Here is a 15,706-nt window from a genome sequence, read left to right as displayed (position 1 = left end):
ATCCCTTTGGCTACAAGTTCAAACTTTCCACAATGGGTTAAATCCCTCGACTAGACAAATGATCGACGCAGCAGCTGGTGGAACTATCAATAACAAAACACCTGAAGAGGCTTATGAGTTCATAGAAGAGATGTCACTGAATAATTATCAGTGGCAAGTCATGAGGACAAAGCTGAAAAAAGTAGTCGATGTTTTTAACATCGATTCGGTTGCTATGCTTTCTAATCAGTTAGAACTTTTGAATAGAAAAATTGACGGATTACTTAGTTCTACGCAGGTAAATCTAGTAATACAGTGCGATGCTAGTGGAGGTGGATGAAACAATTTAGAATATCCACCTTATGGCCCCAACATGAAGAACGAGCAATTGAACTATATGGGTAATAATCCTCGACCTCAAAATAATCCTTATAGTAACACTTACAACGCAGGTTGGAGGAACCACCCAAATTTCTCATGGGGAGGCCAAGGAAATCAACGATCACCACCCCCTCTAGGCTTCCAACAACAACCTTACTAGCAAGAGAAAAAGTCGAACCTTGAAGAAATGATGATAAAGTTTATTTCAGTAATGGAAACCCGTTTTTAGAACACTGAAACTGCACTTAAAAATCAGCAAGCATCAATTCAAGGACTCGAGAATCAAATTGGACAACTGGTTAATATGATTTCAGAAAGACCAACAGGGAGTCTACCTAGTAACACCGAACCCAATCCAAAAGAGCATGTGAAAGCAGTTACACTAAGGAGTGAGAAAGTGTTACTGAATCTGAAAAGAAGCCACCACAAGAAGCTGACAGAAACGAAGGAGAAGAGGTAAAACTCGACAATAATGAAAATTCAGTACCGATGGAGTATAGACCACGAATCCCATATCCAGCAAAGTTGAAGAAAGACCGCATGAATACACAATTTGGTAAATTTCTTGAACTCTTTAAACAGTTGCATATTAACTTACCCTTTGTTGAAGCTATCTCGCAGATGCCTCCATACACAAAATTTTTGAAGGAACTTTTGACAAACAAAATGAAGTTTGAAGAATTGTCCACAGTAGAGCTAAACGAGGAATGCTCGGTCATACTCCAGAATAAACTGCCAACCAAATTGAAGGATCCAGAAAGTTTTACTATTCCCTGCTTAATTGGTAGCTTAAATGTTGAAAAGGCACTGGCTGATCTAGGGGTGAATATTAATCTGATGCCTTACAAAATGTTCAAGCAACTTGGTCTTGGGGGACCGAAACCCTCTAGGATGAGTATTCAACTAGCCAATAGATTTGGTAAATATCCTAGGGGTATTATAGAGGATGTGCTTGTAAAAGTAGATAAATTTATATTCCCTGTTGATTTTGTTATGCTTGACATGGATGAGGATGTTGTGGTGCCTTTAATTTTAGGTCGTCCATTTTTAGCCACTGCTCAAGCTGTTATTAATTTGGGTGATGGTAAACATATGCTTAGGGTAGGTGACGAAGAGATTATTTTTAAAATATATGATGCCATGAGATTTTCTAGGGAACAGGATGATTCATGTTATTTTATTGACTCTATTGATCATGCTATTCAAGATTCTTTACAGGAAATCATACATAAGGACATGTTGGAATCGTGTCTTGCCCAAGGAAAGGAGGTAAATAGCGATGATTCTGCGATAGGTAAGATAAAAGCTGAACTAAATGCCAATGAGCCCTCATTGAGACATAAGAGCTATGAAGATATTGAGGTAAACAATGAATTAAAGTTAAAACCCTCTGTTGAAGAACCTTCTAAATTGGAATTGAAGTAACTACAAAATCATTTAGAATATGCATTTCTTGGAAATAATTCCACATTACCTGTGATTATTGCTTCAGATTTACAGCCAACCAAAAATGACGAGTTACTCTAAGTGTTGAAGGAGCACAAAAGAGCCATAGCTTAGAAAATCTGACATATGAGGGATCAGTCCTTCTTTTTGCACACATAAAATTTTAATAGAAGATGAATATAAACCTTGTGTGCAAGCTCAAAGACGACTGAATCCTAATATGAAAAAAGTTGTGAAAGCAGAGGTAATTAAACTCTTAGATGTTGGAATTATTTATCCTATTTCTGACAGCTCTTGGGTAAGTCCTGTGCAGGTTGTTCCTAAGAAAGGAGGCATGACTGTTATAGCCAATGAGAAGAACGAATTAATTCCAACGTGAACAGTCACGGGATCGAGAGTCTGCATTGACTATAGGAAATTGAACGATGCCATAAGAAAAGATCACTTTCCCCTACCATTCATTGATCAGATGTTGGAAAGATTATCTGGGCATATGTATTATTGCTTCCTAGATGGACTCTCTAGTTACTTCCAAATCCCAGTAGCTCCTGAAGACCAAGAGAAAACAACATTTTCATGTCCATACAGTACGTTTTCTTATCGACGAATGCATTTTGGTTTATGTAATACTCCTGCTACTTTTCAGCGATGCATGTTGGCAATTTTTGATGAACTCGTTGAAGACATTATGGAGGTATTTATGGACGACTTCTCGGTATTCAGCAACTCTTTCTATCTTTGCCTTAAAAATTTAAAACGAGTTCTAATGAGATATGAGGAAATGAATCTTGTGCTAAATTGGGAAAAGATGTCATTTCATAGTTCGTGAAGGGATTGTATTAGGACACAAAATTTCTAGTAAAGGAATCAAGGTTGATAAAGCGAAAATCAATACTATTGAGAAACTACCTCCCCCTAGTTCAGTTAAGGCTATTAGAAGCTTTTTAGGACATGGAGGATTTTATAATAGATTCATTAAAGACTTTTCTAAAATAGCTAAGCCTTTAACGAATTTACTAGAAAAAGATGTACCTTTCAATTTTAGTCAGGAATATTTAGAAGCATTTAACACTCTTAAGGATAAATTAATTAATGCCCCGATTGTAGTTGCACCTGATTGGAATTTACCCTTTGAACTAATGTGTGATGTGAGTGATTTTGCAGTAGGTACGGTTCTTGGACAGCGAAGAGACAAGCACTTTCAACCGATCTATTATGCTAGCAAAACTTTGACAGCCACGTAAGAAAATTACACGACGACTGAGAAAGAATTATTGGCTGTAGTTTTTGCATTCGATAAATTTAGACCATATTTAATATTATCTAAAGTTATCGTTTACACTGACCATTCATCACTTCGATACCTGCTTACTAAAATAGATGCAAAACCTCGACTAATAAGATAGATTTTGTTGTTGCAGGAATTTGATCTAGAAATTCAAGATAAGAAGGAGCAGAAAATTTTGCTGCAGATCATCTATCCAGATTAGAAAACCCACATCTCAAGGGATTTGACGAGCATGAGATAAATGACACATTCCCTAAAGAACAACTCTTCGCCATATCTGACTCTGAGGTACCTTGGTATGCAGATATAGCAAATTATTTAGCTGCTAACGTTACACCAAAAGGGTTGACACATCAGCAAAAGAAACGATTCTTCACTGATGTGAAAAACTATTTTTGGGAAGATCCTTTTCTATTTCGTATATGTACAGATCAAGTTATTAGAAGATGGGTCATGAAGTCAGAAGCAATGAAGATATTAGAACATTTCCACTTAGGACCGACTGGAGGACATTACAGTGGGACTAAGACAGCACATAAAATGCTTGAATTAGGTTTTTATTGGCCCACACTATTCAAAGACGCCAACAGGTATGTTATTTCTTGTGATAAATGACAACGAACAGGTAATGTCTCTAAACATGATGAAATGCCTCAAACGTACATGCTTTCATGTGAAATATTTGATATATGGGGTATTGATTTCATGGCTCCATTCCCTAGCTTATTTGGGAATTAATACATATTAGTAGCTGTTGATTATATGTCTAAATGGGTGGAAGCCCAAGCCTTACCTACTAATGATGCTAGAGTAATGGTGAAGTTCCTTAAGAAACTTTTCTCTCAATGTGGAGCACCTAAAGCAATTATCAGTGATAGGGGCACTCATTTCTGTAATGCTCAATTCGATAAAACCCTTAAGAAATTTGGAGTTTACCACAGAACAGCTACCCCTTACCATCCTCAAACTAGTGGACAAGTCGAGGTCGCCAACGAAGAACTTAAACGCATCTTACAAAAGACTGTAGAGTCAAATAGGAAGGATTGGGCAAAGAAACCAGATGATGCCTTATGGGCCTATAGAACCGCTTTTAAGACCCTCATAGGAACGTCTCCTTATAGACTTGTTTATGAGAAGAGTTTTAATTTACCATTTGAACTAGAACACAAAGCATTCTGGGCTATAAAATTTTTGAATTTTGATCTCAAACTCGCAGGTGAAAAGAGATTGATACAGCTGAACGAGTTAGAGGAATGACGATCTAATGCCTTGAGAACTCACGATTATACAAGGAAGCAATGAAGTGCCGCCGTAATACTCGTCTAAAGCAGCATAAGTAATTTGAAGTTGGAGATCTTGTCCTGTTATACAACTCAAGCCTCAAATTGTTCCCTGGAAAGCTTAAATCACGATGGTCAGGTCCTTTAGTAATCCAAAATGTCTTTTCATATGGCACGGTAGAGGTAAGTCACCCAACCCAAGGCACTTTTAAGGTAAATGGACATCATCTTAAACTTTATAATGGTGAGGATAAAGACAATGGAGAGGAGCTATGGCTCCGCGAACCCGCCTAACATTCCCACAAGGTAAAGTCGAGCTTAGACTTTAAATAACCGCTTCTCGGGAGGTAACCCGAGCATTAACCCCACTAAATAACTTAGTTTATTTTTTCTTTTGTTTTACTGTCTAACTGTAGGTATTCTTAGCACACACGGCCTAGCACACGGACATGCTTTAGGCCGTGGATCCCCACGGGCAGGAAACACGGACGTGGCCATGGCTGTTTTAAAACAAGACAAATATTTTTCCCAAGACAGGATGGCATACAAGCTGCGATAAATAGCCACGACCGTGCGACACGGCTAAGGGACACGGGCATGTCCCAGATCATGTTGAAACTGTACTTTAATTTTTTAAATAAATCAGCAGAAACACAGGCTACTATAAAATGCCACGGCCGTACGAGGCGGCCGTGGGAGACACACGACTTTTAACACGAGCGTGCCTGAGGCTGTCTGAGAACTTGCCCAAAGATCGAAACGTTCAACAAAGTCAGAATAGAACATGGGTTGATGCCACGACCGTGCTTTAAGGCCGTGCGCAATCCTGATTAATTGACACAAGCGTGTTGGACTTACCATGGGCGTGGGCGAAACGAAGGGAGCACCACACGATCGTGCGACGCGGCCGTGTGCAACACTAACTTAAATCATTAGTTGATAAGTACAACTCATGAACACAGGCGTGGTATACTGAACATGGGCGAGGGAGAAGCGAACGAATATGCACACAGCAGTGCGACGCGGCCGTGCGCACTACCCGGCCTGAGGACACGAGTGTGTCTAAGGGACCATGTGTGATACTGACTGCGAGTTCGCAAAAAACACGGGATGGGAGCATACCACTCGGGCGTGGGCTATGACCGTGTGGCTTAAAACGAGGCCTATACGACTGTGGCCCCCTTTTATTTGCCCCTAACCATAATTTCTTCTCATTTCCCTTCACTATTCATCATCTTCTCCAACCAGCCACCCTCTTTCTCCTTCCTTTTCTTCACTTTTCTTTCATTTTTCTCTTTTCCTTTCTTCTTCCCACTACTTCCCTATTTTCTTTACCCCCATCCTCTTTCTTCATTTTTCTTTCTCCCTTCTCTCATTTCTCCATTCTTTTTCCCCTCCCTTTCCAACCACCAGGCGCCACCGCACGACTCCGCCGACCCCACCATTCTCGCTTTCCTCTCTTGTACTTCTAACCTTTTTATACTATTTTACTCATTTATTTTATTTAATTTGTTGACTATTATTACCTATATTTGTTTATAACTATTCTATATCATTTTTATCTACTAATACTTTACTGTCATTTGTGATTCTTACTTAGTTTTAATTTTTTTTGATTTGCTACTTAAGAACATTTTGAACATTTGCTAGATGATGCATAGTTTTTTTCTTTTTCGGGTCATTTGCTTTGATTGAGTTATTTCGTATCATGTTTATACATATTTAGTACTCCATTAGTTAGTTCTCCACTAGTCATTACGATTCTACTTCTCTCGTTTGCCTGATTATGTTGCATTTAGATGTTTGTTCTTACTTGGTTGGTTTCTATGTTGACTCAAATCATGTGTTTTTATTTGTAGACATTATAACGATCCCAAAAGGCAAGAAAACTGCAGCTCTTGAATTAAAAAAGTGATAAGGAGTGACATCTTCCTCAGGTCCCACCACCGAGATACGACATCCATTCTTCCAATTTCTACCAGGGCACTAGGAGGAATTATTTCAGATCCTATGTGCCCGACCCCTTGGTGTGGGGCGTTACATTGAGTGGGCCGCATTAGAGTAGATCCACCTTGCTGATTCAGTTCGGGCCCTCCTTACCACTCTCTATGGAACCGCTTCTTTGATATCATCGAGCCAATATATTTAGAGTTCACCTTGGAGCTTGGCTCGACCTTCCAGTTACAGGTAGTAATGGCGGAGCATGATGACCCAGGACAGTAACGACAACTGAGTGTTCCAAAATTTGGAGCTGCCTTAGGACTCTATACAGAAGAATTCATGGAGGCCGACAATTTTCCCCACCTCCACCGCAACATCCATCATTCACCTTCATCATGTTGGATAGACCTCATACCTGCTACAGACATTTATGATCCTAGTCGTTTAAAGGCATCGGCTTTAGCTCCAGCTCTGTGCTATCTCCATGCCCTTTTGGCACACATTAACTAGGAGGCGAGAGAGCACTGGCGTCATCAACACTCACGACGCATACTTCCTGTGGAGCATAAGGTAGGGGCATATTTTTTATCTAGCATACTTCGTTGCCCTTGCCTTTCGCCATCAAACAGAACGACACCGAAAGTGAGTCATCAACATAGGCCCATATGTGACCCGTCTAGCGCGATATTTTGGGCTCTTGAATACAGTGGTGCAGTCTTCATCGCTCACTCTCATTAGTCAAATGTCCCCACAGGGCATCCAAAGTATGCTCCATATGCGAATGATTGAGCGTCGTCGTGGGTTTGAACCTCTTCAGTAACGACTTGCACGAGCTACCGATGAGGATAATGCCAAGGATAATCTTGATGATATCCCTGCATTTTAGGAGGACTGATGCGTGATATTCGTAACAGGTTTTAAAGATTTATAAATGAAACATTCTTGAGACTAACTTATTATCACGATTAAGGCAAGTGTACCAATCGAACAGTAGTATAGTTCAGCAAAACCGGATTGTTTAATCCAAAGGAACTACGAGTACTAGTATTTACTTTCTTTTTATTATCTAGCCTAAAATTTAAGAGGTTTGGTTGTCTAAACTAATTACTAACTAAGAATGCATAGAAAGAAAAACTTGAGAAAATACTTTTGGGAAAATTCGATTGATTGAGACAATACCTAAAGACAAATCCACCTAGACTTCACTTGTTATTTAACTCTGAATTAGATGATTTATTCATTTGACTTGATCCGTAGAAATCCCTAAGTTATATTATTATCTCTCTCGAGACTAATAACGTCTAACCCTAGGTTGAATAATTGAAATCTCTTTCTAATTAACACCCTAGAATTGCATTAACTCGATCTATGGATTCCCTTATTAGGTTTCACCCTAATCCTGTAAAATCTTATCACCCTATCTCTAGGCGCGCAATCAACTCCGCTTAATTATGACAAATTTACTCTTAGACAGGGTCTATTCCTCCTCTGAATTAGAGCTTAACTTGAATCAATATCCTGGAATATCAAAACAAGAATTAAGAGCACATAATTAAGAACAAGTTAAATATTTATCATACAATTCAGATAATAATAACAAGATCTATCTTAGGTTTCATTGCCCTTAGGTATTTTGGGTTTTAGTTCATACTTATGAAAGAAAACATCTCAAAAGCATAAAGATAACAAAACATAAGAAAACCTAAAACTCCTGAAGGAACTTGAAGGGAGATCTCCAGTCTTGATGATGAATCCGGCTCTTGAGATGGATCAATCGGCTTTCCTTGAGTAATTCCTTGCTTCTTACTCTACATCCCCCTTCCTAAGTGCCTCATCAAGTGTTTAAATAGGCTTTGGATTGCTTAAGCCCTTCAAATTGGCTTTTTCCGAATTGCACTAAACTTGGGTTTGACAGGGACATGCCCGTGTGTGATTACTGAAGGCCGTGGTCAAGGCTGTTAAATGGGCACGGGTGTGTGATCCACCCGTGTAATTCATGCTTTGATCATGCCAAATTGACACGGCCGTGTGACACGCCCGTTTGAGGAAGTCCAGGCCGTGTTGTTTTCCCATGTGGGTCCATTTTCTCCATTTTCGGCCTGTTTCTTGCTCTTTTTACTCTCCTATGCTCTCCTAAGTATAAAACATGAAATTAAAGGATTAGGAGCATCAAATTCACCAAATCTAAGGAGAAACCATCCATAAATGTGTTAGGAATGGGGTAAAAATATGTATAAATTACGGTTCATCAAATACCCCTACACTTAAGCATTTGCTTGTCTTCAAGCAAAACCCTCAACTCACAATCAAAATAAATTCTTCTTAACTTATAATTCTTATTAATAATATCTCAAAATAATCCATAAGTAATCATACATTGAGAAGTTGATTGAAGAACATCAAAGTTCCAAAACATTCCAAGTTGAGTATTTTATCATGAAAGCATAGGTGTCTCCCCTCATCTAAGTAATTACCTTTGACTCAAAATATCACAGAGTTTCACATCATCACTAAAGATTCACTCAAATCACTTGAGGTGTTTAAGGACAAACAGGAAGCACTCAATAGTCAATAATGAAAAGTCATTACCATAGGCTTGCATGAAAATCAAATCTCCACCACTATATATTGAAATGAACATCAATCAAAAGGTCTTTAAAGGGTTGTAACGTGGCTTTGGTTAGGGGGTGTGGTCACAAGCTGAAAGAAAATGTTAGAATTGAGATTAAATTGAAAAATTGCCTAACTGGAAAAAGTAATTAAACATCAATCGAGTACAAGTGAGCTTTTTCTCAAAAGATGGAATTTAGATACTGCGGCTCAACACTACCGAATTACTAATAATATGTAAGTATGAATTTTTTTTAAGAACAAGTCAAATACGTAGAAGAGCAAAGCATAGCTAAGAAATTAGTTCAAATCAAATCTTGAAAAAAATAGGGATCAAATTAGGGGATTTCAACAATAATGGTTTATGGGTTAATATTGAGGGTAAATCAATTAATGGCTTGTTAGGCTCAAAGGAGTTTACTAAGGGTTAATTATGAAGGTAGGCTTTTATGGAGTGAGTTGGTTAAACCTAAGTGCCTTTGTCATTTTGACATATCAAATCAAATGGTGTGGTCTTGACATGCATAGTCAAGCAAGTTCTAGAATAACAATTCAATACTGACGCACTCAAAGCAACAACAAAAGTGAGCATGAAAGAAATAGTAGATGCTCTAAAGGCTTAAAATCTCACAAAATTACGACTTTTTGATGTTTATACCTGTGAATTTCAACTTAAGATAATACCTAAGCTTGGGAGAAACAACCTATAAAATTTTAAATTCAAAAGTCAACTTATCTTGCTTGATTCTTTAATATCTTAAAGTTTAAACAATCAATGCATAAATGCCTAAGTTTTAATTCAAGACGTATCAATAAAAATCATAAATTAATCAAAATACATTCTAATCATGGCATGAGAAGATCACATGAGAATAAGACACAATTCAGGGATTTCTAATGACGATATGAAAGACCCCCCGCACTTAAGATGTACATTGCCCTCAATGTACAAAGATAGATATATTGAAAAAGATAGATTGATAATCATAAGATAAGGAGAGAAGTGAAACTTCCTGAATGATGAATGAACTCCTTGAATTGGGGTTATGGAGAATAATCGGCCAAAGCAATGATGAGGGTGAAGGAAGATATTCCGGTGGTGGTAGAGGTTGGGTTCCACAAATGCTGCGCCAAAAGAATATTATATCTTAAGTTAGCTATGGTCGTGGTTAAGCAGGGCATGACAGTCGTGGTAAACCTTTCTCAGTGGAGTTTTAAGTTCCTGAGTAATAGTGAGCTTTGGAGCTCTTTATAACTGTGATAGAATCAAGAACTCTTTTAGGAAATATATAAGGAAGAATAAGTACTTGTAATGAATTAGCCGAAATTAAAAATTGTAGAATAATAATTATAAAACCTAATAAAAATAAGGTGAAAGAAAAATAAAAAGTAGTCTTAAATGAAAATAAAAGGAACAGCATAAAATAATAAATAAAAGTTTTTAAATATCTTTATCACCAGATGGTTCGCGAGGTGGGGGTGGCGATGAGATGTGGAAGTGCTGACAAATCTACTATAGAGTAGCATCAATGTTATTGAAGCGTCGAAAATACTATTGCTCGAATTGAGTAAGGCGTTCAGAGATGTCAGTGTATAAAGCCGCCACATGAACTAGATGATGAGGAGGTGGTGGCTGAGACGGTGGGTCCTCTTGACGTGGAGGGACATTATCAATAATGTCCTCGGGGTCTTCCTCCTCGGTGGACTGGGCGAGGCGATACTGAGGAGGGTGGGTTTCTCGACGCTTCTCAATCATCCTCATATGTAACATGCTCGAGATGCCCTGTGGAGACATCTGGCAGATGAAAGTGAGGGAGGATGATTGGGCTGCTGTGTTGAAAAGCCCTAAGTGTCGAGCCAACCGAGTTACGTAGGGGCCAATAGAGATAACCCCCCTCCGATGCCGCTTCAACTGGTGGCGAATAGAAAGGGCAATGAAGTAGGCGAGGTCGAAGATGTGCCTATTCGCCATACTCCATAGAAAGTAGGTGTCGTGAGTGTTGACAGCGCCGATGCTCTCTCGCCGGTCTGTCAAAGTGTGTGCCAAGATGGCGTGTAGGTACCTCAAGGAGGGAGAGATAGCCAATACCTTGGAGCGGCTGGGATCGTAGGAAGCCGAGCTAGGGACCAAAGCATCCCAACACTTCGAAGAGGAGTAGTTGATGTGGCGATGGAGGGTGTTGAGCTCGTTGTCTTCCATGAACTCCTCCGTATAAAGGCCCAAAGCGATACCGAACTCGGGCACACTTAACTGGCAGACTAAACTACCGAGACGGAACTGGACCGTTCCAGGGTCATCGAAGTTGGTCATGACATCTTGAACATGGAAGGTCGAGCAAAGTTCAAGTGTAATATCAAGGTACGTCGGCTCGATGATCACAAAGAAGAATTCCCATGGATCGGTTGTCAGGAGGGCTCGGACATCGTCAGCCAATTGAACTTGTTCAAGCATGGTCCAGTCAATGCAGCGGCCCACACCTAAAGGTCGGGCCCGAAGTATCTTAAAAAGTTCCTCCTGATTTCTTGATGGATGAGGAAGAGGTGTCAGTTTTCTGAGATGGGACCCCAGGATGACGCTGCTCCTTTTCGCTTCTTCGAGGCGGGAACAGTCGTCTTCTTACCATGTGATGATGACATTGTACCTACATTGAAAAATCGAAACTCAACCAATACGTCCCAAAAATAGCACAGAAGCACAAAACTAAATATGAAGATTCATGAGACTTACGTAGTGGATGAAGTAAACAAAACTACTAAATGTATCAAGTTATAGTATTATTGGAATAATGTAACAGAAATATGAATGAATGTATATGGGAAGCATAAATTTCATGAAACTAGGAAAAATGAAAAAAATAGAGCATAATGGAGTAACTAAAATGACAAAATTCTTATAAACAAGCAAAAGTATTATATTATTCTAACTATGAGAATTCATTTAAAATATTCAAAGGAGATAGAGAGAAAAGATAAACAAATGCAAAAAAAAAAAGAACTTGGGGCATTGAAATCGGTATTATAGGCGGCACACGGGTGTGGGGGGTAGGGCGTGTGGAGTTGCAGCGGCTAGGGTTAGGGATTTTTGGGGAGGGAGATGATGATTAGTGAGGGGTTTTTATAGATTTTAGGGCACACGACCGTGGGACACGCCCATGTGCCCTAATTTTTGAGCCTACGGTTTTGAGGTACAAGCGTGTCGAACGCCCGTGTTGTTTTGGCAGGTTCGCCCACGGCCATGTCGTACGGTCGTGGCGACTTTATCGCTTCCCGTGTGGGAAAAATTTTTCCTTATTTTTGTACGGCCTAAGACACGCCCGTGTTTCTGGCCGTGTGGTATTTAGAGAGTTTGTGTATCATGATTCAGTTAGTATGTTAGATGTTAAAAACTCAAATTTAAAGAAATTAATACTATTAGTGCTCGGGTTGCCTCCCGAGAAGCGCTTATTTATAGTCTAAGATCGACTTACTTCTCTGGTGCATGATCTCGTAAATCGAAGAGTTTACACTCCTCATCCCTACTATCAATTTTATCAACATAAGGTTTAAGACGAGTACCATTTACCTTGAACGTATAAAATTTGGAGTGGTTTACCTCGGCCATACCGTATGGAAAAATACTAATTACCGTAAGAGGGGTTTCTTCTTTTGGTTTAGAAGTGGTGATTCGAGGATCTACTGCATCGAGTAGTACTTTGTCTCCAACTTTAAGCTAATTTTTAGAGGAATTAAGCTCCTCATGGCGTGGTTTTGGTTTATCGTGTTTTCTCAGTTTATATGTCCACCATTCATCTAGCTCCTCGATTTGTATCCTTCGTTCTTCACGAATAGGTTCTTTGTTGTTGCTTGGCTTATGTATGTTCTTCGAACCTGTTTTCTGTACAAAAGGTTGCACTATATGGTTGGTTTTAGCCAAATGATTTGTACAGTCACCTTTAATTTTCGATGTGTTATTCGAATTACGGGATTGAAGGGTGATTGTTTCGTCTCCCACATGAAGTGTGAGTTCACCTGTGCCAACGTCAATAATTGTTCTGGCGGTTGCTAAAAGGGCCTTCCTAAAATTATAGGGACATTGCTATCCTCCTCTATGTCTAGAACAACGAAATCAACTGGGAATATAAATTTGTCAATTTTAATGAGTACATACTTAATAATACCCCTAGAAAATCTGATAGTTTTATCTGCTAATTGAATGCTCATCCTAGTTTATTTGGGTTTCCCTAGACCTAGTTGCTTAAATAATTTGTAAGGCATAACATTGATACTAGCCCCTAAATCAGCCAACGCATTATTAAAATCTAAACTACCAATTAAACAAGGAATTGTAAAACTCCCTAGATCTTTTAGTTTGTTAGGTAGTTTATTTTGTAGAATGGCTGAGCAGACCACGTTCAGCTCCACATGCGATGCTTCATCTAACTTCCGTTTATTTTCCAGAAGCTCCTTTAAAAACTTGACTGCGTTTGGCATCTGCGAAAGGGATTCAATAAATGGTAAGTTAATATGTAGTTTCTTTAGAAGTTTAAAGAATCTACCAAATTGTTCATCTGAGTGGTCTTTCCTTGTCACATTGGGGTATGGCACGCGAGGTTTATATTTTGTAATCACCGGCTTTGGCTCATTGTGGCCTACCTCATCCTTACCTATGCTTACGACCGTTTCTGGCCTTGGTTCTACAACTAGCCCTTCCTCATCTTGAATGGAAATCGCGTTGAGTTGCTTCATTGGGTTAGATTCAGTGTTGCTTGGCAGGCTACCTTGTGGTCGTTCAGAAATCAACTTGGCGAGCTGTCTAATCTGAGTTTCGAGCCCCTGGATTGATGCTTGTTGATTTTTAAGTGCGGTCTCAGTATTCTGAAAACGAGTTTCTGACACTGAGATGAATTTTGTTAGCATCTCCTCAAGGTTTGGTTTTTTCTCTTATTGGTAGGGTGGTTTTGGGAAGCCTGGAGGTGGTGGTCTCTAATTCCTTTGGCCTCCCTATGAAAAATTAGGGTGGTTCCTCCAACCTGCACTGTAAGTATTGCTATAGGGATTGTTTTGAGATTGAGGATTGTTACCAATGTAATTTAACTGTTCATGCTACATGTTGTGGCCATAAGGTGGGTATTCTGAACTGCTTGATCCATCTCCACTTGCTTCGCATTGCATTACTGGATGAACCTGTGAAGAACTAAGGAAACCACCAATTTTCTTATTCAAGAGTTCTACCTGATTAGAGAGCATGGTGATCGTATCGACGTTATAAACACCGACTGTTTTCGTTGGCTTTATCCTCATGACTTGCCACTGATAGTTATTAAGTGACATCTCCTCTATAAATTTATTGGTATCTTCAGATGTCTTATTATTGATGGTTCCGCCAGCAGCTGCGTGAACCATTTGTCGAGTCGAAGGATTCAGGCCATTATGAAAGGTTTGAACCTGTAGCCAAAGCGGTAACCCATGGTGAGGGCATCTTCTCAAGAGGTCCTTGTATCTCTCCCATGCGTCGTAGAGTGTTTCTAAATCCATCTGCACAAAGAAAGAAATATCATTATGTAATTTAGCCGTTTTAGCCGGTGAAAAATATTTTAATAAAAACTTTTCGGTCATTTGTTCCCAAGTACTGATTAACTGCCCTGCCAACGAGTTTAACCACTATTTAGCTTTGTTTCTCAATGAAAAAGGGAATAACTGAAGTCGAATGGCGTCATCAGAAATGCCATTAATTTTAAATGTATCAAATTGTTCCAAAAAGTTTGCCAAGTGAGTGTTGGGATCTTCGTCCTGCAAACCATCAAGCTGAACAAACTATTATATCATTTGAATTGTGTTAAGTTTCAGTTAAAAAGTATTTGCGGCTACAGCCGGTCTAACTATGCTCGATTCAGTTTCTGTTAAAGAAGGTTTAGCATAATCAAACATAGTGCGCGGAGCAGGATTCTGATTAACAGCAATTACAGGAGGTAGCGGATTTTCTTAGTTTCAGCCATCTCCTCGGTTATGGTTGAAGAATCGTCCTCTTGTTCGTCCTCTATGTATCTTAGGCTTCGCCTTATTTCTCTCCGGTTTCTGTTAACTGTGTGGTCGATGTCACCGTCAAAAAGTAGTAGTCCTGGCAGGTTTTTTCTGGTCATAAACTAGAAAAACCTGTCAGAAGGAAATAAGAGGAAAATTAGAAAAGAAAATAAAAATTTAAATTGTAATAAAAGTAAAGTGGCTAAAGTAATAAAAATTGAGTTTTGCTAATATCCTAGTTCCTCGACAACGGCGCCAAAAACTTGATGCGTGATATTCGTAACAAGTTTTAAAGATTTATAAATGAAACGTTCTTGAGACTAACATATTATCACGATTAAGGCAAGTGTACCTATCAAACAGTAGTATAGTTTAGCAAGACAGCATTGTCGAACCCAAAGGAACTACGAGTACTAGTATTTACTTCCTTTTTATTATCTAGCCTAAAATTTAAAAGGTTTGGTTGTCTAAACTAATTACTAACTAAGAATGCACAGAAAGAAAAACTTGGGAAAATACTTTTGGTAAAATTCGATTGATTGAGACAATACCTAAGGACAAATCCACTTAGACTTCACTTGTTATTTGACTCTGAATCAGACGATTTATTAGTTTGACTTGATCCGTGGAAATCCCTAAGTTATATTATTATCTCTCTCAAGACTAATAACGTCTAACCCTAGGTTGAATAATTGAAATCTCTTTCTAATTAACACCCTAGAATTGTATTAACTTGATCTATGGATTCTCTTATTAAGTTTCACCCTAATCCGGCAAAATC

General features: G+C 38.9%; 1 non-coding gene across 1 annotated transcript; it reads left to right on the top strand.

The window, feature by feature from the left end:
* The first annotated feature begins 14,365 nt into the window (after positions 1-14,365).
* On the top strand, positions 14,366-14,471 carry LOC128280063 (small nucleolar RNA R71). The gene has a single exon (XR_008270244.1). It is a non-coding gene; the product is annotated as a small nucleolar RNA R71 (small nucleolar RNA).
* Positions 14,472-15,706: the final 1,235 nt, after the last annotated feature.

The sequence above is a fragment of the Gossypium arboreum genome, chromosome 8 (genome assembly GCF_025698485.1).
Source record: "Gossypium arboreum isolate Shixiya-1 chromosome 8, ASM2569848v2, whole genome shotgun sequence".
NCBI lineage: Eukaryota > Viridiplantae > Streptophyta > Magnoliopsida > Malvales > Malvaceae > Gossypium > Gossypium arboreum.
Note: the sequence above shows the minus strand (reverse complement) of the source record. Positions and strands in the feature narration are given on the sequence as shown.